The sequence below is a fragment of the Microcebus murinus genome, chromosome 13 (genome assembly GCF_040939455.1).
Source record: "Microcebus murinus isolate Inina chromosome 13, M.murinus_Inina_mat1.0, whole genome shotgun sequence".
NCBI classification, from domain to species: domain Eukaryota; kingdom Metazoa; phylum Chordata; class Mammalia; order Primates; family Cheirogaleidae; genus Microcebus; species Microcebus murinus.
In genome coordinates, this window is record NC_134116.1 from 77,457,448 (window position 1) to 77,484,313 (window position 26,866).

Genomic DNA, 26,866 nt, shown 5'->3' on the forward strand with positions numbered 1-26,866 from the left:
TTTCGGCCTGTCTTTGCTTTTGGCACGTCTTCCTCACCAAGCTTACCCATTTCTAGCTTTTGATTTAAAGTAGAGCCGTGTGACTCTTCCTTTCACCTGAACACTTCAGAGGCCACTGTAGGGTTACGGACTGGCCTAATTTCAATATTGCTGGGTCTCAGGGCATAAACAGGGAGGCCCAAGGAGAGGGAGAGGGAGACAGGGGACAGCTGGTCAGTTGAGCAGCCGGAACACACAACATTTAGGGGTGAAGTTTACTGTCTTACATGGGTGTGGCTCGTGTCAGCCCAGATCTATTCCGATAGTAACATCAAAGATCACTGATCACAGATCACCATAACAGATATGATAATAAGGAAGAAGTCTGAAATACTGTGGGAATTACCAAAATATGACACAAAGACACACACACACCGTTGGGAAAATGCTGCCAACAGACTTGCTCCACACAGGGGTTGCCACAGACCTTCAATTTGTAAAAAATGCCATATCTGCAAAACGCGATAAAGTGAAGAGCGACAAAACGAGGTATGTCTGTAGCTGTTTCCCAAGCCCCCGCCAAACTTCTAGAAGGAGAAGGGTGGGGAGATGACGGCAATGACTGCAGGTGAACCCAGCAGGCCGAGAACTGCGGGTGGGCAGGGCTACCTGGAAGAGCTGGGCCTGCTGCCTCCGGGGATGAACCCGCAATAGAGAAACAGATCCAGCTGCGGCCGGCTCGCCTTTGTGCAGCAAAAGACGTCACGGGCTCCGAACTTCCCAGAAGTGCACAGGCAGTGCTAGCACAGGGTCTAAAAACAGGTGACACTGCTTTGAAAACAGTAGTTTCTTGCGGGAGTGTCAGAACATGCCACCTGGTGTTTGCTGGGGCAGCCTCAGAGAAAAGGATGAGTCAAAGTCAGTTTGTAGGTTCTTCCCAGTTTGCATAAACCTATGCCCACACACCTGACCTGCACTGAGGCTCTTGTTCACTAAACAGCCTATTAAATGTGCCTTCATAAAAAGGAAACAACCTTCTCGATAAATTACCCAATTAGAATTTCCGGAGGATATACAAAAACCAAACACTCTACTATTTCTGGACCTGTCTCTTGGTCTTCCTTCCCTTTTTCTCAGTTTGATCCATTACAATGTTGTTGCTCATTTCAAATAAGGTGCCCTGTGGGGCGCTTCTCTCTAAAACCTGCATTTTCCAGGCAGAGAATTAATCATTGCTATGCTTCTTCTTTGGGTTCCTCAAACTGAAGGCTGAGAAACTCTGAAAGGTAAATAACTTCTCTTCGGCTACTGGGCCTCTCACAGTGGCACGGTTTAGACCCTGAGGACGACCTGAAATCCTTTCAGCTGGGATCTTGACTCAGAGAGCATCACTGTTCTGTTTTTATTCAGCTCTGCGATTTAGGAGACTCTTGCCACTGGTTTCACCGGGCCGTTGCTGCCGTTCCCTGTCCCATACCCACTTCTGTTCGAAGATTATCATCAGCCCCAGCAAACACGTGGCATGAGACTGTGTGTGTCAGAGACGTACCATAAACTTCTGACCTTGGTCCCAGTAGTGATCCCCAATTGCTGGGGGTTGGGGGGCACCAAATTTTCCTGCGCCTACCCCCAAACGTCCCAATTTCCCACTTTTACCTTGTAATTACCTACATCATGTGAGCAGGTGAAGGGAAGGTGACTTCTCTGTCTCTTCATGTACACGGTGACACCCACTTTTCCTCCCTTGGAGGTTGCAATGGTTAATTCTGTGTGTCTGCTTAGCCAGGCCATGGTGGCCAGTGCGGGCAAACACCAGTCTAGGTGTCACTGGGAAGGGCTTTTTTTTTTTATTTATTATTATTTTTTTTTGAGACAGAGTCTCACTTTGTTGCCCAAGCTAGAGTGAGTGCTGAGGCGGCAGCCTAGCTCACAGCAACCTCCAACTCCTGGGCTCAATCGATCCTCCTGCCTCAGCCTCCCGAGTAGCTGGGACTACAGGCATGCACCACCATGCCGGGCTAATTTTTTCTATATATTTTTAGTTGGCCAATTAATTTCTTTCTATTTATAGTAGAGACGGGGTCTTGCTCTTGCTCAGGCTGGTTTCGAACTCCTGACCTCGAGCGATCCGCCCGCCTCTGCCTCCCAGAGTGCTAGGATTACAGGTGTGAGCCACCGCGCCCGGCCTTTTTTTGTTTTTTAGACGTGATTGACAATTAAATCAGTAAACTGAGAGGAAAGCAAACAACCCTCCATCATGTGGGTGGGCCTCACCCAATCAGTCGAAGGCCTTAGAAGAAAAGTCTGAGGTCCTCAGAGGAAAAAGGAATTCGGCTTCAAAACTGCCTTAGGACTCAAAACTAAAACACCAACTGTTGCCGGAATCTCCAGCCTAGGACCTGCCCTGCTGATCTTGCACTTACCAGCCCCCACAATCATGTGAGCCGACTCCTTTAAAATCTCTCCCTCTCTACTCACTCACTCACACACACACACACACACACACACACACACACACACACACACACCATTGGTTCTGTTTCTCTGGAGAAGCCTAACATGGGGGCACGAACGAAAAATGCATTTATTTGTATGTATTCTAAATTAAATCCAGGTAATTAGAAACATTCAATAAAACACATCATATGACATTTAAAACACCATGCCTGTTATGTTAAAAACTAATGATTTGCCTAAGGTTTCTGAAGTAAGACCACATAAAAGACTTACCAATAATCACGGTGTCAAAAACTACAGAAGACTATTAATGGATTTAAAATTAAAGGAGTAATTATTTCCAGAGGTAATATTAAAGTCATGACTTAATTTGGCCCTTTCAAATCTCAGTCCCTTAAAAGTTCTCTGCAAAGGTTTATGTCTCCCTAAATGGATCTCCAGATAGCTTTAGAATAAATTATAGCCTTGAATCAGGAAAAATCTAAATTATAGGCTCTTGAAAATCAAGCTCATGGCAGTACTTTGCTAATAAATAAAATCCCTTGTGAGAAAAATCCTTCATAAAGCAAGCGATAAAACTTTACTGAGGGCCTGTCACGTGTGGCGGGCACGGTTACAAACAAAAGCATTTATTGTGCGGTCTTTTGTAACGCAAACTAGCATCTACCCAGCTCCACAAACGCACGTCCCAGTATGGTGCTTCGGTCCTCATTATTAGGAAAGGCTTATATTGAACTACATAAAGGGGGGAAGTGCCCAAACCGGCCATAAATACAATCACGGAGCAAGCAGATCCTAGGAGAATAAAAAGCAAAGCTACATGCCTGTACTTTTCCAAACACTGGTTCCCAGTCCCCACTCTGAAAGGCGTAGGCAATTTCCCAAGGAAACACCAATATATCTACTCAGATTCTAGAAGAGTAAAGAAGCGGTCACTTTCTGTAGACGCTACCACTTACAACCTGAAACTCAGAATAATAAAATAATGGATTTTCCTCTAACTCTGATTTTCATCAAGATAACTAAAGAACTATTGTATTTAAAAAAAAAAAAAAAAAAAACAATCTGGACCCCTCTTACCTTTTCAAGTCCTGAAAATGCCACTACAGAGGTCACAGCACAGTAGGCATGATTTTTTATTTCAGGTCAAGCCACTTGGCAGGAGAGCTCAAGACCATGAAATTATCAGAGCTTTGAACTTTGTCCTGCACAGAATACGAAAACCCACCGCTGTGATTTGTAAGTTCGTGCTGTTGCCTGGCATTAAGTTAATCTATAACAACAATTACACATCAGAGGGGGCAAAAAATCAACAAGTTAAATATACACTCTAGAAAAACCAAGACTGGAAACAACAACCAAAAAAAAGTGATCATCTTTGGGATTTGGTTGGCTGTGCGTGTCATGCTTTCTCCCCCGCCGTCCCCACGCGTGAGGGCGCACGCCGGTGACCACACGTTCCCGGACTGGTGACTGCTCAGCCCACCCTGGGTCCACTCCGCACCTGCCGGTTCTGTTGAGCTCAGTGGTTCTGGGTACAAAAGAAAAGCAAACTGGCTACCCGGGTTCAGGACGGCACTAAAAACTTTTCCCCGAGAATTTTCTGTATGGAGTTTCAACATCCAGATGACTTTAACCTTGACTTTCCAAATTAAGGCATTCTCGGCAAGCACGGGTACCAGATACCTATCTATTCACAATCAGTCATTCAAACACAGCAGTCGGCACATGTCACAAATAAAGAAAAAAATCCGCAGAAGTCTCATAGCTCTTCACTCTGCACTTTATTCCAAGCTTCTTCTCACAGCCGTCCTGGGAAGGGAAGCCGCCTTCGCTCACCGCTCTGAGTTTGGGAGTAATAACATCTGCTCAACGTGTTGCACGTAGGAAATGAACCAACACGGGAAAAACACCGTGCGGCACTGTGTCAGAGGACGCTTCCGGAATTGTTTTTTTTAAAAAAAAATCACAGACAGCAAAATCAGGATGAGAAGGAGCCTCCAAAAATCTCCAGCCTCAGTCAGAGAAGAATCCACTGACCTCTCTGCCTCGCTCAGCACAGGGGTGCTGGCAGGAAAGGTCTCTGTTAGAGCAGAGACCACTGCAAAGCAAGGGGAGCCTCAGCTGGTGCCTCTCTGAAATCTTTCTGCACAGAGTCAACCTTGGGACACTGTGCTTTTTTGTGTAAAGTTAAACGTGTGACGAGGCCCTTGTCCAACGTTCCTGGTTCTGCCATTCAGTCTTTTTTTTTTTTTTTTGAGAGTCTCACTTTGTTGCCCAGGCTAGAGTGAGTGCCATGGCGTCAGCCTAGCTCACAGCAACCTCAAACTCCTGGGCTCAAGCGATCCTCTGCCTCAGCCTCCCGAGTAGCTGGGACTACAGGCATGCGCCACCATGCCCGGCTAATTTTTCGTATATATATATTTTAGTTGGTCAATGCATTTCTTTCTATTTTTAGTACAGATGGATCTTGCTCAGGCTTGTTTCGAACTCCTGACCTTGAGCAATCCGCCTGCCTCGGCCTCCCAGAGTGCTAGGATTACAGGTGTGAGCCACCGTGCCCAGCCAGCCATTCAGTCTTGTTTTCCAGAGGGAGGTAGTAAAGAATTCATGTCTATCCTGAAGGAAGCTTGTGTGTGTCACATTTGACTTACATTTGAAAAAAATGTATGTTCAGTTTATGTGATTTTTTTTTTTTTTTTTTTTGAGGCACAGTTTTACCCTGTTGCCCAGGCTAGAGTGAGTGCCGTGGCGTCAGCCTAGCTCACAGCAACCTCAAACTCCTGGGCTCAAGCGATCCTCCTGCCTCAGCCTCCCAAGTAGCTGGGACTACAGGCGTGCGCCACCATGCCCAGCTAATTTTTTCTATTTTTAGTCGTTTGGCTAATTTCTTTCTATTTTTAGTAGAGACAGGGGCTTGCTTCTGCTCAGGCTGGTCTTGAACTCCTGAGCTAAAGCAATCCTCCCACCTCGGCCTCCCAGAGTGCTAGGATTACAGGCGTGAGCCACCGAGCCCGGCCCAGTGTATGTGACTTTATATTTGAAAAATTCAGCCCTTTGCCAAAAACACTTCAACATGCAAACGGAAGAAAATTAGATGAGAAAATTTAGCCTCAGAGTGTGTTGGAAATGATAATAACAATAATAATAACTACCTCACAAAGTGTGACTTCACCACACTGAGGCCATTCAGGCATGTAGCAGGCTTCCTTACATCCTTCCTAGCAAGTTACGTGAATAAGGAACACGTGTGAGGAGATGCCCTTCTCAGAAGCTTCACATACTCTCACCCCAAAGGTACCAATAAAGATAACGGTGCCCTGCGTGCCAACAACCCACCGTGGGCGCCGATGCCACCACTGTGTTCCTTACAGGAGCTGCTGCTGGTCTCATCAGGTTTGGTTTAATGGACTTGCTTTGTTTAGGCTGATGAAGTGGAACAACCTACTGAGTCTTTCTAACACTGATAACATCTGCACGGCTAAATATGGTTAACCCTAGCAGGGCAAAATTGCCAGAAATGGAATATTTCTAAAAGTTAAAGAGATATATTCTTAAGGAAGAATAACTATATCATCACATAAACTCTTAGCATTGCAGCCTCGATCATCCCCTCTATCAACCGAGGCTGGTGTAAAAGGATCTCTCCCAACTCTAAGACTCTCGGCCTATCCAGAATCAGGTGTTCAATCTCACCCAGCCAGGCCTCCTTCCCAATGCAGGAATCCTTCCTAAAGAAAAAAAAATAATCTCTGAATAGAAGCTTTCCACAATCAGCTTAATAACTTCAACAAAAAATTATTCAAACATTTATTATGTGCCAGACACCATGTGAGGTGCTGAAGGCAAAGAGTATACAAAAAACACAATTACTTAACATGCAGCACCCGCTGAATGCCCGGCCCTGTGCAGAGTGCTTGTTGCCGAGTCTCTCTGAATTCTCAGGAGGACCCTAGGGAGCAGAGACTTTTCCGCGTGTGACAGAGGAGGACGTGGGGAGGTCCGCAGGGCGGCCCAGGCTATCTGACCCTGCAGCCCATGCTTTTGGGCACTTCCTCAGGAACTCACAATAATTATGGCCAAGGAGAAATGATAGTCCTTAACAACAGCTCAAAGACATTCCAGAGAATTAAAAGGGAAAACAGAGTACTCCTTTGTCAAAGAATTTAATGAGAATGTTAAAATTTCACCTAATCAGCCACTAAACAAAATCGGAGACTTTGAACCAATTCATCTATTATTTCAAATTACTTTTAGAACATGGGTAATACTAGAATTAATGTTAGAATATAAGTATTAGAATATGGTTAATAATTTAAAAGGAGCTTAAGTCATCAATTGTCAGTCATTACTTATCAAGTGTCTACTAGCATCAAGTATTGGGCTAAATAATTTATATATTTTATTCTAGTTCTCATACTAATTTCCATGTTATGTATGAGAAAACCAGACTGAAGAAAAAGGCTCAGAGTCCGGTATTTAACCCAAAATGAGAAAGCCAGGACTGAAATCCAGGAACACTGCCTCCCAAATTCTCTTTTAACGATATTTAGGCCTATGTTTGAAATAATGTGCATAGTCATTATTTACATGACTGTGTAAATATTTATATATACATAGATACACAAAGTACATAAAGATGTTTATTCATATGAAGATATTTCTTAATGTCTATCTGATTTGGAGATACTCATACACACTAGGAAATCCTGAATAAGATTTTTCAGAGTCTTTAAATCTACATAATTGAACAAAATGTTCTACTTGTCCTTACTGCAAAGTGCTGGGTACCTCAGGACACTCAAGTGAAGCTGAAAGCCCAGTCACGGCCCTCAAGCAGTTCACGATCAGTGGAGCAGACCAAAGGAGCAAGCAAGAAACGCAGAGAGTGTGACAATCTAGCTCATGATTACGTCACTGGGCCTTATGCATTAACTGTAGGAGTTCAGGCATAACAGCAGCTTCGGAGGCAGGATAATCAAAGAAAGCTTCGTGGAAGAGGCAGGATTTGACCATATGTCCATGAAAGATGAAAACTCTTGAGTGGCTAAGAAAAAGAAGGATATGATGGCATAATAAAAGGGTTGTGTTGGTCCTTTCAGAAATTAAAAACAAATAAGGAGAATAAATACCACTTCTTCACAAAATCTTCCAAAAAACAAAATAGGACAGAACATTGCCAAACACTTATTACAATGTCAGCATAACCCAGATAACAAAACCAGAAAAAGACATCACAAGAGTAGAAAACACAGATGAGTATCTCTTACGGATATAGACACCAAAGTCCCAAACAAAATACCAGCAAACCAAACCTAGCAACATGTAAGATTACTATTCACAGTGACCAAGTAGGATCTATCCAAAGAATGCAAGGTTGGTTTAACATTCGAAAATAATTCAATATAATACATCATTCTCAATAAAGAGACCAAAAAAAAAAAAAAGATCAGCTCAATAGACACAAAAAAATTTGAAAAATTAAACTCCCCTTCATAATAAAAACACTCAGTAGACAAGTAGTAGAAGGGACTTCCTCAAGCCAATAAACAACAGCTACAAAAAGGCCACAGCTGACCTCACACTTAATAGTGACAGACTGGATGCTTTTCCCCCAAGATGGAGAACAAGGATGCCTGCTGGCATCATTTCCATCCAACATAGTTCCAGAAGTTCTATCCAGGACAATTCAGCAAGAAAGTAAAAAAGGAATCCAGACTGGAAAGGAAGAGATAAAACTGTATTCAATGTCACTACTTACAGGTGACGTGATCTTACACAGAAGAAGTACTAAAGATAATGCTAAAAAACTATTAGACTAACAAATGAGTTCAAGGAGGTTCCAGGATAAAGATATAGTCATGCTCCACATTAAGATGTTTTGATGAATGACGCACCACATACACTACGGTGGTCTCATAAGACTATAAATAATGTAGCTGAAAACTTCCTAGTACCCAGTGATGTCATAACTGCCCTCACATCATAGCACAACATATTATCCTGTGTCTGTGGTGACAAACAAACCTACTGCACTGCCAGTCATGTAAAAGTCTAACACATACAATTACATACAGCACATAATACTTGATAGCAATAATAAACAACTAGGTTACTGGCTTATTTACTATACTATATTTTTATCATTATTTTAGAGTATATTCCTTCTGTTTATTAAAAACAAAAAGTTAATTGTAAAACAGCCTCAGGCAGATCCTTCATAAGGTATTCGAGAGGAAGGCATTGCTATCATAGGAGGTGACAGCTCCAAACATATTACTGCCCCTGAAGACCTTCCAGTGGGCCAAGACGTGGAGGTGGAAGACAGTGATATTGATGATCCTGACCCTGTGCAAGCTTAGGGTAATGTGTGTGTTTGTGTCTTAGTTTTTAACAAGAAAGTTTTAAAAGAAAAATAGTTAATAGACAAAAGCTTATATAATAAGGATATAAAGAATAAGGATATAAAGAAAAAAAATTTGCACAATTATACAATATGTTTTAAGCTAAGTGTTATTACAAAAGAGGGAAAAAATTAAAATGTGTATAAAGTCAAAAAGTTATAGTAAGCCAAGGCTATTCTTCAAGAAAGAAAATAATTTTGTATTAGTATAGCATAAGTACACAGTCTAAAGTCTACAGCGGTACAGAGTAACGTCCCAGGCTTTCACACTCACTCACCCAGAGCAACTTCCAGTCCAACAAGCTCTATTCATGGTAAGTGCCCTATACAAGTGTACCACTTTTTATATTTTATACTGTATTTTTACTGTACCTTTTCTATGTTTAGATGCACAAATACCCACCATTGTCTACAGTATTCAGTACAGTAACATGCTGTACAGTTTGTAGCTAGGAGAAATAGGCTATACCACATATCCAAGGTGTGTGGTAGGCTGTACCATCTAGGTTTGTTTAGGTGCACTCAATGATTGTTCACACAACTACGAGATTGCCTGACAATGCATTTCTCAGAACATATCACCGTTGTTAAGTGATGCATGGAAAAAAATTAATCACATTTTTTATATACTTGCAATGAACAACCCAAAAAGGAAATTAAGAAAACCATTTCATTTACAATAGTATCAGAAAGAATAAAATACTTAGGAATAAATTTATCAAGAGATGTCTAAAACTTATACTCTATAAACTACAAAACACTGTTGAAAGAAGTATAAGAAGACCTCAATAAATGGACTCATAGATTACAGACTTGATATTGTTAAAATGGAAATATGCCCCAAATTAATCTACATATTCAATGCAATCCTATCAAAATTGTGGCATAAATTTGCAAGCTGAACCTACAATTGATAAGAAAATTCAAGAGACTCAGAGCAGCCAAAACAATCTTGAAAAGAGAACCCACAGAATGGGAGAAGATACCTGCAAATCATATATCTGATTAAGAGTCAAATATCCAGAATATATAAAGAACTCTTACAACTCAACAACAAAATGGCAAACAACCCAATTAAAAAATTGGAAATGGGGGCCGGGCTCAGTGGCTCACACCTATAATCCTAGCACTCTGGAAGGCCGAGGCAGGATTGCTTGAGGCTAGGAGTTCAGGATCGTCCTGAACAAGAGTGAGACACCGTCTCTACAAAAAATAGAAAAATAAGGGCGGGTGTAGTGGCATGTGCCTATAGTCCCAGCTACTCAGGAGACTGAGACAGAAGAATCACTTGAGCCTAGGAGTTTGAGGTTGTTGTGAGCTATGATGACGCCACTGTACTCTTAGCACAGGCAACAGAGCAAGACTCTGTCTCAAACAAAACAAAACAAAACAAAAATGTAGAGTTACCACATGACTCAGCAATGCTACTCCTAGGAATATACCCAAGGAAAATGGAAACATACATCCACACAAAAACATATATACAGATGTTCACAGTAGCATTATCCATAACTAAAAAGTACAAACAACCCAAACGGCCATCAACTGATGAATGAATAAATATAATGTGGTTAAAAAAAAAAAAAGAAGGCAACAAAATGAGACTCTGTCTCTAAATAAATAAATAAAATGTGGTATATACATACAATGGAACATTATTCAGCAATAAAAAGTACTGAACCATGCTATAACATGAATGAACCTTAAAACATTATGCCAAGTGAAAGAAGCCAGACCCAAAAGGCCACACATTGTATGAATCCATTTATATAAAATGTCTAAAATAGCCAAATCTATAGGGACAGACTGTACATTAGTGGTTGTCTAAAGCTGGGAGTTTAGGGTGAAATGGGAGGTGACTATTAATGAGTACAGAGCTTCTTTTACGGGGTGATGAAAATGTCTTAAAATCGACCATGGTGACGGATGACAGCAGAAGTCTGTGGACACACTGAAACAACTGAACTGCACACTTTAAAAGGAGGAGTTGTGTGATGTGTCAATTATATGTCAACAAAGCTGTTAAAAAAGAAACAATGAGGCCAGTTACTTGGCTGTGGTGTCAATTCTTAAATATAGACAGAAGGCAAACAGGCAGAAATGGTACCGTAACAAGGTGCTGGGTCACAGTCTCAGCCTGGCCATTAGGCAGACCCGGTCAGCTTGGGTCATTACTTACGTTTTCTGATCCTCAATTTGTTCACCTTACTTACATGCATAATACCTTTCTAGCAATGCATGGCACATGGTAAGCTCATTTCTTAGGGTACTTCTTATTAGTACTATTAATAACTATATATAAGTGATATCATAAGAGTATAGTCAGAAAAGCACTTACATTAAGAATAGAGACGGCTGTTCTTAGACATATCGGAATGTCTACCCCTTCATTGCACCCATATCTCAACGCAGCTCAATAAATTACTCTTAATTCAATATGTTTTCCAAGAGGATCGTCAGAGGTGGTAAGCATTGGCTTTTGGATTCACTTTCATAGTACTTGCTACTGTTTGAATTCTACATCCCCTCAAAAGTTATACAATGGCTTAGTGGCTCACACCTGTAATCATAGCACTCTGGGAGGCTGAGGCTGGCAGATCACTCAAGGTCAGGAGTTCAAAACCAGCCTGAGCAAGAGCAAGATCCCATTTCTACTAAAAATAGGAAGAAATTAATTGGCCAACTAAAAACACATAGAAAAAATTAGCCAGGCATGGTGGCACATGCCTGTAGTCCCAGCTACTCGGGAGGCTGAGGCAGAAGGATTGCTTGAGCCCAGGAATTGGAGGTTGCTGTGAGCAAGGCTGACTCCATGGCACTCCAGCCTGGGCAACAAAGTGAGACTCTGTCTCAAAAAAAAAAAAAAAAAAAAAAAAAAAAAGTTATATGTTAATCTGGAGCAGATATACTCAGTTAAAAAAAAAAAAATTCGTATGTTGATATCCTAACCCTCAAGGTGGTTGTATTAGGAGGTGGGGCTTTTGGAAGGTGATTAGGTCATGGGGCCAGAGCCCTCATGAATGGGACTAGCGCCCTTATAAAACAGGCCCAAGGGAGACTTTTTGCCCCTTCCAGGATGTGAGGACACAGTGAGACGGCACCGTCTACAACCAGAAAGTGGGCGCTCACCAGGCGCTGGATCTGCCATGGCCTCGATCTTGGACTTCCAGCCTCCAGAACTGTGAGCAACACATTCCTGTTGTTTAAGCCGCCCTGTCTAAGGTATTCTGTTACAGCAGCCAGAACAGACTAAGACAGCACCCATGCCTTGTTTGGCCTACACAGGGGCTTTTTAAAAAATGAAATTCATCTGCAATATTTAAGAACAGAGAGATTTCACTTAAAACTCCAGAAGTAAAGCAGTGGTGATGTCCACTACATTTTGATGAATTAAGAAGTAATAAGGAAGCTCAATAGACAATACAATTTTTAACTTCTTTTTAGATTAATCCTAAGGAGAAAGGAGGCGGCTTGTTAATAAAATGATATAATACGGCATGCGCTTGCCGCCTGTTAACAATTAATAGCAAATCAACCGATCATATTATTATTTATTTAGATATATGGAGTTTCTTTGGAAAATTACCAGGCTCCACTGTCACAGAAAACACAGTAAATTAAATTAAACGGCCCCAAAGTGAGGGAAAGAAGACTGACTGAGGGTCACTTCTGGGACTCGGGCCAGGAACCAGTATACTTAACCTACCCTTGGACTCACCTGGCTCCTGGCTTCCTGGGAAAATAACATGTTTTTGTGATCTGAAAAGCAGATATTGAAAGGGAAATAATGATGTCCTGGGGAAAAGAGAGAGCAAATACTATGATTTGTTTAGCTGTACTTTCTAACTTTTTGTATGTATTACACAAAAAGTAATAGACCAAGGTCTCTGCCGTCCTTCTGAAGTTGAACCTGGTAAAACAGGTTAAACCAATGGTGTGTTTACAACACATGAGGTCACTTCAGAACTGATACCGGATCTGTTCGTACTAATATTTAAGTTCAACATGAAGTGTAGATAGTCCTTATAGAGTTATGTTACTGAAATGGCAGATGTAAATGAATTTTTCCAGACTACATGGAGGCTTCTACTTCTTAAGAAATAAAACAAAAATGGATATAAAGCCTCAGAAATGCATACCTGGCCCCTGTCTTCACAACAATCAGATTTAAGAAAGACCTACTCCAACAAGCTCAGAGCCCCTGCACCCACTTCCAAGCCTGGCAACACAGGAGACGTGTAAAAACCACTGCATTTTGAATTGAATTTGGAATTGAGAGTGACTATGTAGCCATGTAATAAAACATGGAGTAGTTTTTCTGCAAAATATTTTTAATGCCACTTTTCAAATTTAAGCTACAGCATCTAAAACTAAAATAATCTTCAAAATTGAATTTACTCCTAGTAATCACTCTCTATAGAAGCCATTGGGATTTCTAAGCTTCTCTTCTGTGAGAGAAGAAACAAGATACTTAGATCCATATCTCTCCACATCCTCAAGGGCTAGCACTATGTCTGGAATAGAAGAAGGAGTCAACAAATTGTTCAGAATAGATGAATAAGCTAGCTTTTATATAAAAAAATCCATTTCCCTGTTCTGGGTCTAATTAAACTAATGATGGAACAAGTAAACCTTAAGGCGGTTAACTTTCAAATATTACTCAACAAGAAGCAATCTAGGCAACCTTGAAACACATACTTTTCCTCCAGTCCTAGTTGGCAAGTTTAGTTGTTTTTCAAGATAAAGCTTGACTTTCTTGAGATTTTCTAATTCTAAAATGATGGTGCAATGAAATGGCCCTCTTTGGTCCCTAAACTATCAAAAGAAAATTTACTCTTCTCTCTTCCTGGGTGACTGTCAAAATTTCCCTAAATTGGCGATGTAGACTTTTAGCCAACTTATTTTTGCTGGACAATATGACTTCAAATTTTCTGCTGTCCAATTTTTAGTCCCCTTTTCCTGCCAAAAAAAAAAAAAAACAAAACCCCAAACAAGAAACAAAAAACAAACATCACTACCAACACCATTACAACAAAACACTCCACTGCAGGACCAACACCACTAACCAACAGGATCAGACAGCTAAAGAACATTCCACCCGTGAACAGCATTCTTTGCAAGTGCCGACGGAACATATATCAAGATAGACCAATCTCCTGGGCCCTAATCCAAACCTCAACAAATTTAAAAGAACTTAAATCCTATACAACGTGTTCCCCAATCATAATGGAATTAAACTAGAAACCAATAACAAAAAGGTAACAGAAAAATCTCCCAACACTTGGAAACTAAACAACACATTTCTATTAAATAAATAATCCACAGGCCAAAATGGAAGTCTAAAGAGAAACCTTTAAAAATACATTTAACTGAATGAAAATGAAAATGCAACATATCAAAATTTGTGGGACATAGCTAAAGCAGTGCTTGCCCTGAGCGAAATTTATAGCACAAGATGCTCACATAAGAAAAGAAGAAACATCTCAAATCTATAATCTAAACTCCCACTTCAAGAACCTAGAAAAAGAGTAAAAGAAACCTAAAGCAAGCAATAGGAAGAATAATTAAGGTAAGAACAAATATAAAAAAAATTGCTAATAGAAAGCAATAGCGAAAATCAGTTGAACAGAGTTGTTCTTCAAAAAGATCAATAAAATTGAAAAACTTCTGGCAAAACTAACAAAGAAAAAAGATAGAAAACATTGTATACCAATATCAAGAATGAAACAGGATATCATTACAGACCTTGTAGACATCAAAACAATAATATGAACAGCTCTAAACACATCAATTTGATAACTTAAACAAAATGGACCACTGCTGCAAAAAACACAAACCACCACAACGCATACAAGGTGAAACAGGTAAGTTTAACAGCCCTAGACAATTAAGGAAACTGAATTTGTAATTTCAAAACTCCCAAAAAGGAAATCTCCAGGCCAGGTCGTTTCACTGAGGAATTCCACCTAATGTTTAAGGAGAATTAACCCCAATTCTACAGTATCTTTTCAGGAAATGTGAGCGGAGGAAATACTTCCTGATTCAATTTATGACACTACTATTAACGTGATACTAAAACCTGATGAAACAGTACAAAAAAAATTACAGCCCAATATCACTTATGAATATATTCACAAAAATGCTTGACCAAAGAGAATTCGGCAACATATAAAAATAATTATACACATGACCAAGTGGGGTTCATTCCATTTGGGTTTAATCCAGGAATCTATGACTGATTTAGTACTTGAAAACCAATCAATGTTAATCCACCATATTAACAGGCTAAAGAAGAAAAATCATAATCATATTCATTGATATAGAAAAAAGCATTTAATAAAATTCAACACCCATTCTTCATTAAAAAGAAAGAACTTTCAGAAAAACGGCAATAGAAGGGAACTTCCTCAACTTGATAAGCAGCATCTACAAAAAAACCCTGCAGCTAACATTACACTTAATGGTGAAAGACAGATGCTATAGCCAGTGTAATAAGGCAAGAAAAGACATATAGATTAGAAAGGAAGAATTAAAAACAACCCTATTTTCAAATGACATGATTGCCTACATAGAAAACTCCAAGGAATCTACAAAAGAAAATTTAAAAAAAAAACCCAAGAACTAATGAGTGAGCTCCACGAGGTTGTAGGATATAAGCTAAACTTTTTTTAAATTGTATATAGCAATGAGCATGTAGACACCAAAATTAAAAATACAACAACATTTCCAATCACTCAAAAAAATGAACCACTTAGATGTAAATCTAACAAAACGTGTACAGAATTTGTATACTGAAAACTACACAGTGCCGATGAAAGAAATCAAAAACAGATCAAAATAAATAGAGACAAACTGTGTTCATTGATTAGAAAACTCAACACACAGTAAAGATGTCACTATTCCCCAGATTCCTATCAGATCCCAGCAAGATTTTTTGTAGCTAGAGAGAAGATTATTCTAACATTTATAAAGAAAGAAAAGGGAGCTAGAATAGCTAAGACAATTTTGAAAAAGAAGAATACAATGGGAGGAGTCAGCCTACCCGATTTCAATATTTAGATCACTACGGTAATCAAGACTGTGATACTGGCTGAGGTACAGACATACAGATCAATGGAACAGAAGACAGAACCCAGAAATACATCTACGCAAGAAAGACCATGTGATTTTTTTATAAAGGAGCAAAAGAAGTTGCATGCTAGAGGGACAGCCCTTTCAACAAATGGCGCAGGAGCAATGGGACATCCACAGGCCAAAGAAAGGAACATGGACCTAAATCGAGAGGAGCAACAATACAAACGCACGCTTTGAAGAGTAGTTGTTTATTTTTTTTTAATCCTCTCTCAAAAATGATGAGAGCGTTTCCCGGGTCGTTCGGTTGCCCTGGAAGTACACCCAGAGCGGGTGGCTGCCCCGGTTCAGGGGAACAAGGGCCCGGGAACCCGTGCTGGGAACCAGGCTCCTTTCGTAACGATCTTTTCATCCCAGACAGATCTGCAGAGATACCCACTATCTCAGAAGAAAGCGTTCCAACTGATACAGAGTGTTCTTCAGAAGTTCCAACCTGAGGACAACGGAGACGCACTGTGTGGAGGGGGGACTCTCCAGGAAAGCCTAGAAAACAGGCTGGTCCTGCTCACTGCACTTCCTTCTTCCTTGAGGGATTCCTCACCCCAGGGCGAAAGTGAAACTGCTAGAGACTAGCAGTGTCTACCCACAAAAATGTACAAAGCATATCAGACTTCCACCGAAAGACATCAACAAAAAACGTAGCCATCTACTTAGATGACTCAAATTCAGTGGTTCAGCATGCACTGAAATTTCATAAGCCCCTACACACTTTAGAAGAATTGTGGCATGGGGTTTTATTTAATTAATCTCAGCAGGCTTAAAAATAGCCCCTAGGAAGTCAATGTGATAAACTTCCTTCAGACATGCCAGTATGGAAATTTAAGAAACTATGCGACCAAATCAGACACATTTAGGCGGTGGCTATAGTATTGGTATTATATGATTTGACCCATACACCTCTACGCATTCGAGACCTAAACTGTGATGAACTGAACATGGAACCTTGCAATGCCAAACCATTCCTGCTTCTGTGTAGCACCTGAAGGCTTCTGGGCAGAACACAATAAGGGTGAGCACTTGGTATGAGGCAGTCAGATTCTACCAAAATAAGGATTAGAAAAAGCAGGAAGAATTCTTGGGTCCCTCCTACGAGATTACCTCTGCATCAGAGGAAAGGCATCCATGCCACAGAAGTGTACAGCATTCTCCAAGCCCTGAGCATTTGTTCTTAAGAAGCACAGGTGACCTTCAGGCAGAGCAGCCAAACAGGAGAGCAGGGCAGGGGCCCACTGAGCCACCTGTGTTTTCCCCCTTCTCCTGAGCCTCACATGGCAGAAACAGGAGATTCTAGAAGGTTCTAAGCTATGAAGCAAAGTCTAGAAGAGGTCTTCAGCACTCTCCTCCCACTCTGCACAGTTTTAATGAGAGAAGGTGACAATAGAAGGGGCAGAAAGAGATGAGTGTCACCTGGGTTACTGCTGAGACTCACATTGGGAGCAACCCCCCCCCCAACTGGACCCACCAAGACCTGCATCTCCATGCTCTGGGAGCCAAGGTGACCTTGGGGAGGGGGCATTACAGGGTTCCGTGGCATCTCAAGGACTGAGTCTTGGGAAGGCGTCTATCTGCCTTCAGGTGGCTCAACGTCTAGCAAAGCTGTTTGTCTTCAGACCGGCTGGTGAGAACAGAATTCGAGGACACTACAAATAATAACCCAAATAGATTGAGTCCACGAGCCCCAGGTTTCCATCTCGGTCTTCTCACTTGCATCTTGCCACAGCTTGCCATGAAAACATCAATGGTCAAAAGAAGCTGCCACGTTCCTTTTTCAGAATCCTACTGTTTGATTCACGTGGTGAGACCAGGAGTCTCAGACTGGACCCAGTGAGGGACCTTCCGTGGTCAGCAGCTCGTCCCATGTCTCAACGGTGCAAGAGGGCACCGCTGCTTCCCCCAGCCCCCACAGACCAGGCGAGGAACTGGAACTGGGACACAACAGAGCGAAGAGCCCAAGCCTTCTCTAGGAAGTGCAGGAAACCGGAGTGGCCCGGGGACACGCCTGACACCTCAACGCCAGGACTGAACTTCACTTGGCCAAACAAGCAGGCTCTCCAGTAAGATGAGCCGAGCACCCCACTCTGGGGATTTCGGATTTGTTTTAGAAAAGTCAAAGGTAGAAAAAGCATAGAAAGCAGGTCTGGCAGATCTTAAAATACACCATTTTAAGGAATACTATGGTGGGTTTTCTTTTCTTTTTTTTTAGTAGTATATTTTCAATTACATAACCTCAAGTTTTAAAATTAAAATGCAATTTTTTTCTTATTTAAATATATAATCCTTTTGATTATAACTGAAGCTGCAGAATATTAATACATCCCCTTCCTTCTTTCTTGTTTGAATGAGGGTTTGAGGGATGTTATTTCAGAAGCATCCATGGAACATTTAAGCAAGGGTGAGTCCTTTGAAGGCCTGTATTTCTAAACCCTATTCAGTCTGCGGTAACGGGAGTGATAATGGAGAGACCACACAATGGAGGCCAGTCTTTACCATAATACTGAGCTGCTTGTGTGCTGGCTATACAAAAGTGGCCCCAGTGGTAGATTTTTGCTTAGGAATTAAGCAGCAGAACAAATATAGTGAATCAATTATTTCCATTTACAACACACATTTAAATGCACTGCGGCCAATCTAACATTAAACATCAGTTACTTGCGAGCCTGAACAGCAAAACAAAACCAAAAAACATAATCTAACTTTTCTGCAAGAGAGCAAATCATAAACTAGAGATATGAATTCACATATATTTCTCATTTATAGAATTAATTTGCACATACTCGCAGGACTGAAAGAACCTAAAAACTGAAAGAACTTAAACTTGGGTCCCAGGTTTGACTGCAAGGGCACTCTGCTATGGGTCACTTACTCAAGGTCTTACGGTCCTGGGTAAACTCTGTTTAAATAACTTGTCAGGATATTTTAGGATAATTGTTGCATGGGGTTTGATTTAATTAATCTCAGCAGGGTTCAAAGAAGGCCCATGAAGTCAACATGAAAAATGTCCTTCAGATGTTCTATTATTAAAGTTGAGTAATTATGTCACTAAAAGAGACAGAAATAGAGAAGGCTACCATTATAAATCAAAACCAAAAGAAATACTTTGTACATGCTGACGTCGTCTCCCCACAGTAGGAAAGCAATAAGACTGCTAGCTCAGTGCCTGGTCCGAAGCAGGTGTTCATCAACATTGGTTGAATGAGTAAAATAATGAATGACGATGGAATGAATATTTATGACAGGGTAAGATATGCAGAAAGATTATACATTCTTTCAAATAATGTTCAGAAATACATAATTTATAACATAATGACATTTAGATTTTAGGAGACAGATCAGGTGCCAAAAAGAGACAAAGTGTAGAGATGGATTGGGTGTGTTCGAAAACTGGCACATTTACGTGCAAATGATGGATTGGAGAAGGCAGGGCCGCCCGGGTCACATTAACATTTCCATTCACACGGTAGAGCGTGGGTACTGCGTGATTTTAGAATCTGGTTATTCTAAGAATTCAAGTTTTAACCATACAGAGGGGAGGGAAACGGCGCCCCGTGCTGGAAGTCTGACCTGGCCGGTCCTGCGTTCTCTGTTACCAGCGTCATCGTCCGCATCTTAGCCTGGCGGAAGCTTCTAGAATTAGACACGCAGACCTATTTTACTTCCCAACTCTCAGACCACAAGAAAGGACCACCAGGAGACCTCCAAGCTGAGATGCGCTCCACTCTGCACAAGCACTCACCACTCAACGACTGAACTGGGGCCACTGCCTCCTCCTCCCATCACAAAACCGTCGCCGCCTCCCTCACCAGACAGATGGGTACCAGCGCTGCCTACGTGCCAGCCAGGCACACTCTTCCGCGCTTCTGACAAGGGTCACCATGGTCAGCCATTTCCTCCTCACCACAGTCTGTGACAGTGGTGCCCAAACTTGACTGCACCTGGGAACCGTTCAACCATTCCCCCCCACAGGTCACGCCCAAAACCCAGCACAGTATTTGGAGGGTGGCAGTAGGCGTCCATGTTTTTAAAGACTCTCAGACAATTCCAACACGCAGCAGAGTTTCTGAAACACTTACCGAGAGATGGGAACCGCTATGGTTTGAATGCACGTGCCCCTCCAAAATTCTTATGTTGGAGCTTAAACCCCGAGGTTACGGCATGCAGAGGGGAGGCGTTCAGGGGCGTGATCAGAGCATGAGGGCTCCACCCTCGTGAACCAGATTAGTGCTCGTATAAAAGAGGACTCAGAGAGCAGCCTGGCCCTTCCATCTCTCCTGCCACGTGGGGACTCAGTGTTCGTCCCTTTTGCCCTTTTTTGACCCCTTCTGCCATATGAAGATGCAGCAGCAAGAAGGCCCTTACCAGACACTGAACGTCAGCACCTTGATCGTGGGCTTCCCAGCCTGCAGGCATAAGTGTCTGTTCTTTATAAGTTACCCGCTCTAAGGTATCTTGCTATAGCAGCGGAAAGGGACCAACGCAGGGACTACCTACACTTTTCAGAGATGTGGCACCTGAGGCACAGAGGGGTTAAGACCTTCCCAAGGCCACACAGTTGATAAGCAGCAGAGCTAAGCGGTTGTCTGATGACTGCCAAACACTAAGGAATCATTTCAGGTAATGCAAGGTGGGCAAAAGAAACCGTCAGGATGTATCCCGAGGACAGAGGTGAAAGAAAGGTGGACGGCTGTCTACTTGAGGGGAACCACACACAGCCCACACAGGTAATGACCCGGGGACTGACCTCTGGAATGCGGTGAGGCAGCCAGACAGTGGCTGTTCAGACCTCTGGAAAGCGTATGCTCTGACATGGTGGCTCTCAAGAGTGAGCATGCGTGAAAATCATACGCAAGGCTTCTTAAAATACACAGCCCTGGGCCCCACCCACAGATTTGCTAGTTCAGTAGGTCTGGGGGAGAGCCCTAGAATTTGCTTTCCTAACAAATCCCTCAATATTGCTAATGCTAGAGCCATGCTCTAGGCGCAAACAATCAGTCACGATTGACAAGCCTGGGAGTGTGGCAACACGGAACTGTTTCGAGCGGCTCTGGAGTCACCAAGCCAAAGTCCAACTCCCCCTCTCTGCTTATGCTGTCCGCACAGGCTGGAGTGCCTCTCTGTGGGCTCCTCTGCCAGCCTGCTCACTCCCCCGCTAAGATTCAGCCCAGGCTTCCCTCAGCTCCTCCTCCAAGAAGCCCTCCTGGACCTTAGAACTCTCCTGTGCATCTGCAGCACCCTCTGCATAAACTGACCGCCACACCCACGGCACTGTTCACAACTTTCCTTTTACATATTCAACACTCCCTCCACACGAGAATGTGACCCTCTTCATGGAAACAGGGGCTGTTTCTGATGAACAATTCCATCCTCAGCATCTCGCACACAAAAGATGCACGGTAATTGTCAGGCATGCATCTGTCCCTCCAAACCAGCACAAAGGTATGGCCACTCACACTTGCGGTGGCAGTATCTACGGGTCCACAGACATCCCCAGATAGGTGACTCATGATGAATTAGCTATCAGCTCACACATCACGTAAGAGCACTCCACCCCTTGGGAAAGGTGGAAACAGAGCACGTTTCTGAAGCACGGGCCGTTTTTCCTTCAGCCGTAGAGTCCCAACATACAAATCAGATGTGTTTAAAACTACGTGTGTAAGTTGCTTAGGACTCAGGACACATGTATCTGCCTGTCTCTATCATCCATGGGGACGCTGTACTGGGGCCTGACCTCAGAAACTTGCGTAACGAGCCTGAATTGTAATTTTAACAATGAATTACAACAGACTGCTCACTGCTCCTATTTTCTCTGAAAGGCTGTGATCAAAGTTCTGATCTGCAACGCCAGGAACGCACCTCGTGGCCGGCCTCCTGCCTCTGCTGCTGCAGGAATAAAAGCCCGGCCTCGCCCTCCCCTTGCACCTGTCCCAGGCAGTGAGCAAGCACTGCCCCTTCCCTGCAGTGAAAGCAGGGCCTCTGGGAGGGGCCGAGACGGGAGGAGGGCAGGGTGGCCAGGTGGCCAGGGACTGAGGAAGGGACCTGGGGGCTTGAGATCTTTCAGGTTGCCTCCCTCCACCGGAACTCTCCAGTCTGGCCAGTTCAGACCTGTGTTCTACTTTTCTCCAGGGACAGCTTGCCAGTCTCCAGAAACAAACCCTGCCGTGGTGTTCATGGGGGCAGCGGGGACAGGCCGGCCCTTCCCCTCTCCCGGATTAGACATGCAAGGTTCCCCAATCCTGAGGCTGGATCCAGAGGGTGAGGATGCTGGTGAGGTTCTCAGTCCACACACAGCGGCCAGCCTGGAAGATATTTTGAGGAAGGTGCATGGTCCCTAAAATTACAGTGCACGAGCTCGCATGTGTCCCACAGAGCCAGAGTGGCCCTGCTCTAAGGAAATGCGCAGAGGTGACTGCTGACCAGGGAAGCAGGTCCTTTAAGGTCCTGTTAGAGGTAACGGTCCTACGTCCAGGACATTAGAACACAATGGAACAACATGGGTCATTACCTGTGTCCACAAAAGTTGACATCCTGACCACAGCAAATTGCCACAACCACGCATCTATGTAGAAGAAAACACACACCATTCCCTTCACACTGGGCGGAGTTGCCACAGCTCCCCGGGGCTCCTGTGGGCACAGCGAGCATCAGCCACACCCCTGGGAGAGCCAGGACTGGACCTGGAACTCCTCTGAGCTCTCAGGCTCTCGTCCCCTGGTCCCTGGTCCCTCCTGGCCCCTCCTGTCCAGCTTTACCTTCAGCTCAGCAAGCAGGAACCCCCTGCTTTGTGAAAGGACCTGTGATGCCATTTCTGCCCCAGGGAGTTACCAGCTATGGAGAAGATAGATCCGTAAAAGGATGCACATGGATCGCCAAGCCCAGCAGCCCTGGGTTTGAATCTCAGTCTTGCCACTTACCATGGGGCTTAGGCCACAACAGCCTCCCTGAACCTCCCTTTCCTTTAGGGAACAGAGAAACTTAGTTTGCTATTCAGTTCCAACAATCCTCATCTGCATCACAGAACACAGAGGATGACTTATGCAAACGCTTCCTCCCTTCTCCTGAGGATGGGACAGGATCACCCATCTCCTTGTAGAAGGGTAGGAGAGAAGTGAAGGCATTGCATACAGCACATATGTTAGGGCACCAGGGCTTAATTTTCTCAAGATGGGCCGACATGGAAAAAGCTGAGCATCATGAGTGAATAATACGCTCCAGGCTCCCTGAGGGGCCAGGAAAGGGATTAACTGGGAAGGGGGCAGAGGCAGCGCCAGGAGGACCCAGTGGGAGTCCAGGCAACCGCCTGGGCACAGGGGAGCCAACACAGAAACAGCAACTATTCCACACTCCCCTCCACTGCTGTTTTACTTGCTACGCAGAGATGAAGAAAATCACATAAGCACTTTGTACTCCCACATTCCTCTCTGCAAATGCAAAATACAATTAAACATTCCAGTTACTGATTTTCAAAGTGCCATATATTATATGGTTTCCCCCTAGAAAGCCATGTACCTTTGGTGTTCCTTCCTGCTGTTTTGGAAACAATAACAGTTCTTTCTAAAACATTTGAATTTATGCTTCTGCGACGTTATGATGCCATTTATGTCATTACATGCCTCATAAGCAAACATTTTTAATACGCTTAGCTTTCAAACAAAAAGGAAAAAAGAAAAGCACTGATGAGCTCCATTCTAAGTGAATCCTTCAAATGCCTCTTAGCACAGGGGAACAGGAAGAAGCTTGGCTGCTTTCAGCAGCAAGCAGAGAGATCAACCCACCAAACTATGAGGCCAGGCATTAAGCCCAGGACCAGAGGTCCAAAGACCGGGGTCCCAGGGCCAGCACTACCGTGCTGATGCTTTCTTTCCCTTGGATACCTGATTTTATTTCTCTGGGCCCTGGTTTCCTCATCTGTGGGATGTAAGGTCCCTTCCAGCTATCAAAGTGTATATTCTACTTCTACTTTTTTGCTGTAAAATAGAAACGACTGCCTCCAACTCCTAGGAAAGTGAAGACTAACAAAGAAATGTTTGAGCAAGGCCTTAAAATTACATAATGAAATGGATATGAACAAGCCTCGCAAAGTCACATGGCTGTCAGGGACCAAAAAGTTCTGTCCAGCTAAAGTGAAACGGAACTGTCCATGTACATGAGGTGACAGCTGGCAATGGTCTTCTTTGTGCCTCTTTCTTCAGGGATTCCTGTTGCTGAGGGTCAGCAGGCTGAGCACGAGGCAGAGCTGACACCCTGGGCACTGTCCGGGCTTTCCGAGGTGCATAAGGCATTAGGTTTTCCCCGTGCGCTGCCCTACAGGTATAGAGTGTGTGCCCTCGACTGGTGTCCATTGCAGACTAAATAAAACATGTCAAATAATGACCTCAATTCCAAAGCTGAACTCCAGGCACATCTGAGTTCTAGAGGTCACATGGCAAGGAAACTCCACCACCTGGTGAGAAGAGGGCCTCCATCAAGACATGGCCGTGAGAAACCCGCCTGTGATTACCTTCTCTGAGCCTCCCTTTTCTCATCTGTAAAATGGGGAGAGCACTAGACCTGACATCACAGGGATGTGAGGAGGATTTTAAATGACTGCTGCTGCAAGTGAAGCCCTGGGAACAGCGCCCAGCACACACTCAGTTTGACAAACGCTACCTACTATCAACGTCAACAATTTTTAAGAACTATGTATAAGGTGCTACTTCCATACTACCTCGGTAAGAAAACAAACAAGCAGAAGCAGCCCCAGATGCAAAGGTCTGGAAATCCAGAGCACTCCTGCAGAAGTGCAGCCACGCCCTGCCTCTCCACCCCACACCCCACACCCCCTCTCCACCCCACGCTCCCAGACCTTCTGGGGGGGTACGGTGGGTGATGTCTGCAAAGCCATGGAGGGCTGCTTGGAAACAGGACAAGGAACCCAGGGATGCTGATGGAGTATTGAAAACCACCCAAGGACCTGAGACCAGGTGTGCTGTGCAGGCGGCCACAGGCTGTGGCTGGGGAAAGCACCTGTTAGGGAGAAGTAGGGACAAGGGGAGAAAGCACCCTGTGGGAAAAACTCGGAGAACAAGGAAGAAGCCTGCACATGCACAGGAGCACAAATAAAGAAGGATGGCACAGACCTGGCGGGGGAGGTAGACAGACGGCAAGTCTAGGGCTAAAGGAGGTAGATGAAAATTAGAATACTGGATGATAGGAAACAGCCACATAAAACTCTAAAGAATGAGGGAGGTGGGGGACAAGGGCCTGCAGCACATGGAGGGGTGCATAATTAACAGGCACCTGAGAACAATGCAGTGAGGAAGTTTGGAAGACTGGGAGGAAGGGATTAAACCTAAAAGAAGAATTTGCTGGGAAAGGTGTTGGGGGTGGGGTGGAAATGGAGTGAAATTTCTGCTGTTAGCACGTGGAATAAAAGAGTGCAAAGAACCGGGAGATCTGGAGGAGTTAATAGAGAGGAAAACACTAGGCAAGAGAAAATGAGGTGCGGTGCCCAGAAAACCTTGTGGAAGGTGGATAATATAAGAGGGAGCCTTGGTAATGAGCACTGAATAAATTCAAATTATTATTCTATTTATCAACATCATCATCCAATGCTGGGAAGCAACTGACCAAGAAGATTTTGTTTGCTTGCTCTGGTTTGGTTTTTTGCACATGGAGGGAGGGACAATTTGCTCAAGCTCCGTAACTCTGCACAGTCAGACGGGTGGCCCGCCAGCACAGGCCACCTGAGCTCCCTCTGACACCAGCAGCACCGCGGGCTTCTCTCTTCCCGGGGCTGGTGTACAGATTTCCCCACCTCCCGAACAGGAATGGGACCGAGCCAGCTCAGCCAACTCACTCCCTGCAGTCGGGAGACGCCGGGTCCCAGCGCCTTTCTGCTGGAGTGAGACGCACCTAGCACCTGGTGAGAAACTTGTTTTCTAAGCCAAGTTCTCCAACTGCACCCGCCTGGGTCCTCTGGATGCGGCGTCACGCGGCGGGACGGAGCCGAGCGTGACTGGGGGAGGCTCCGGCTGCCCCCAGGCTCCCCGACCTTTGTTCGCCTCCCCGGGCAACCGCACGGGCCAGGCCCGGCCAGTCGGGAGCGCGGGTAAAGTTTCAGGGTAATCTCCCCGACGACCGGCTGGAAGCGGGCTCCGAAAGCACACCGCACGCACGCCTCCCCCGAGGTAAGGCTGCGGGCGGGCGGGAGGCGCCAGCAACTCGGCCGGGCAGGGAGCGCACACGGAGACCCAACAGGTGAGCGGCCCCGCGCGTTCCAAGAACCCGGGGGACGTCCTACAGCCACGGAGCCGGCGATCAGGGCTCAGTTCCTCCCCGGTGTCTATGGCACAGCCCGCACCCCGCGCCCCCGGCGCAGCCTCACCTCGCGCGGCTCCCCTCGGCGGAGCCTCCCAGGTCAGGGGTCCAGGGCGTCCCTGCGCCCCAGAGCCGGCTGCGCCCCTAGCGCGCCGCGCTCCCAGAGGAGCTGGGCTCCGCGGGCTCGGGTCGGAGCTGGGTGCAGCCCGGGCCGCCGCCGGAGAAAGCGGGGAACAGGCTCCCCGCCCACGCCGCCGCGGGCCCGCCAGGCCACGCCCCCGGCCCGGCGCCGCCACTTATACCCCAGGCCACGCCCCGTGCCGGCCCCCCCAGCAAGGCCACGCCCCGTGCCGGCCCCCCAGCAAGGCCACGCCCCGTGCCGCCCCCCCCCGGTCAGGCCACGCCCCTGGCGGCTCCACCCACCAAGACCACGCCCCCGGCCCAGCTCTCCCCCACCAACTCTGCAGCCGCTCCCCACCCCCACTCCCACCGCCCACCAGGTTACCCCCGTCCGCCTCGCCCCTGGCCCGCTCCCACAACCCCAGTGGGGTTCCTACTCCCCTCAGCCACACCACCACCCCAGCCCAGCTCCCGCCAGCCACC

The 26,866-nt window shown here is 44.7% G+C and overlaps 1 protein-coding gene across 3 annotated transcripts in view; it reads right to left on the reverse strand.

Moving 5' to 3' along the window:
• The window catches only part of SPATA13 (spermatogenesis associated 13), a 126,283-nt gene extending 99,759 nt beyond the window's left edge, over positions 1–26,524 (reverse strand). Inside the window, exon 1 of one of the 3 annotated variants that reach the window (XM_012736834.3) lies at positions 26,331–26,524. The gene's annotated coding sequence lies outside the window, so the exon portion shown is untranslated. Of the gene's footprint in view, positions 1–3,516; positions 9,555–26,330 lie in introns of those variants that run through there. The other 2 variants (XM_076009545.1, XM_076009544.1) reach the window with 2 other exon arrangements.
• Positions 26,525–26,866: the final 342 nt, after the last annotated feature.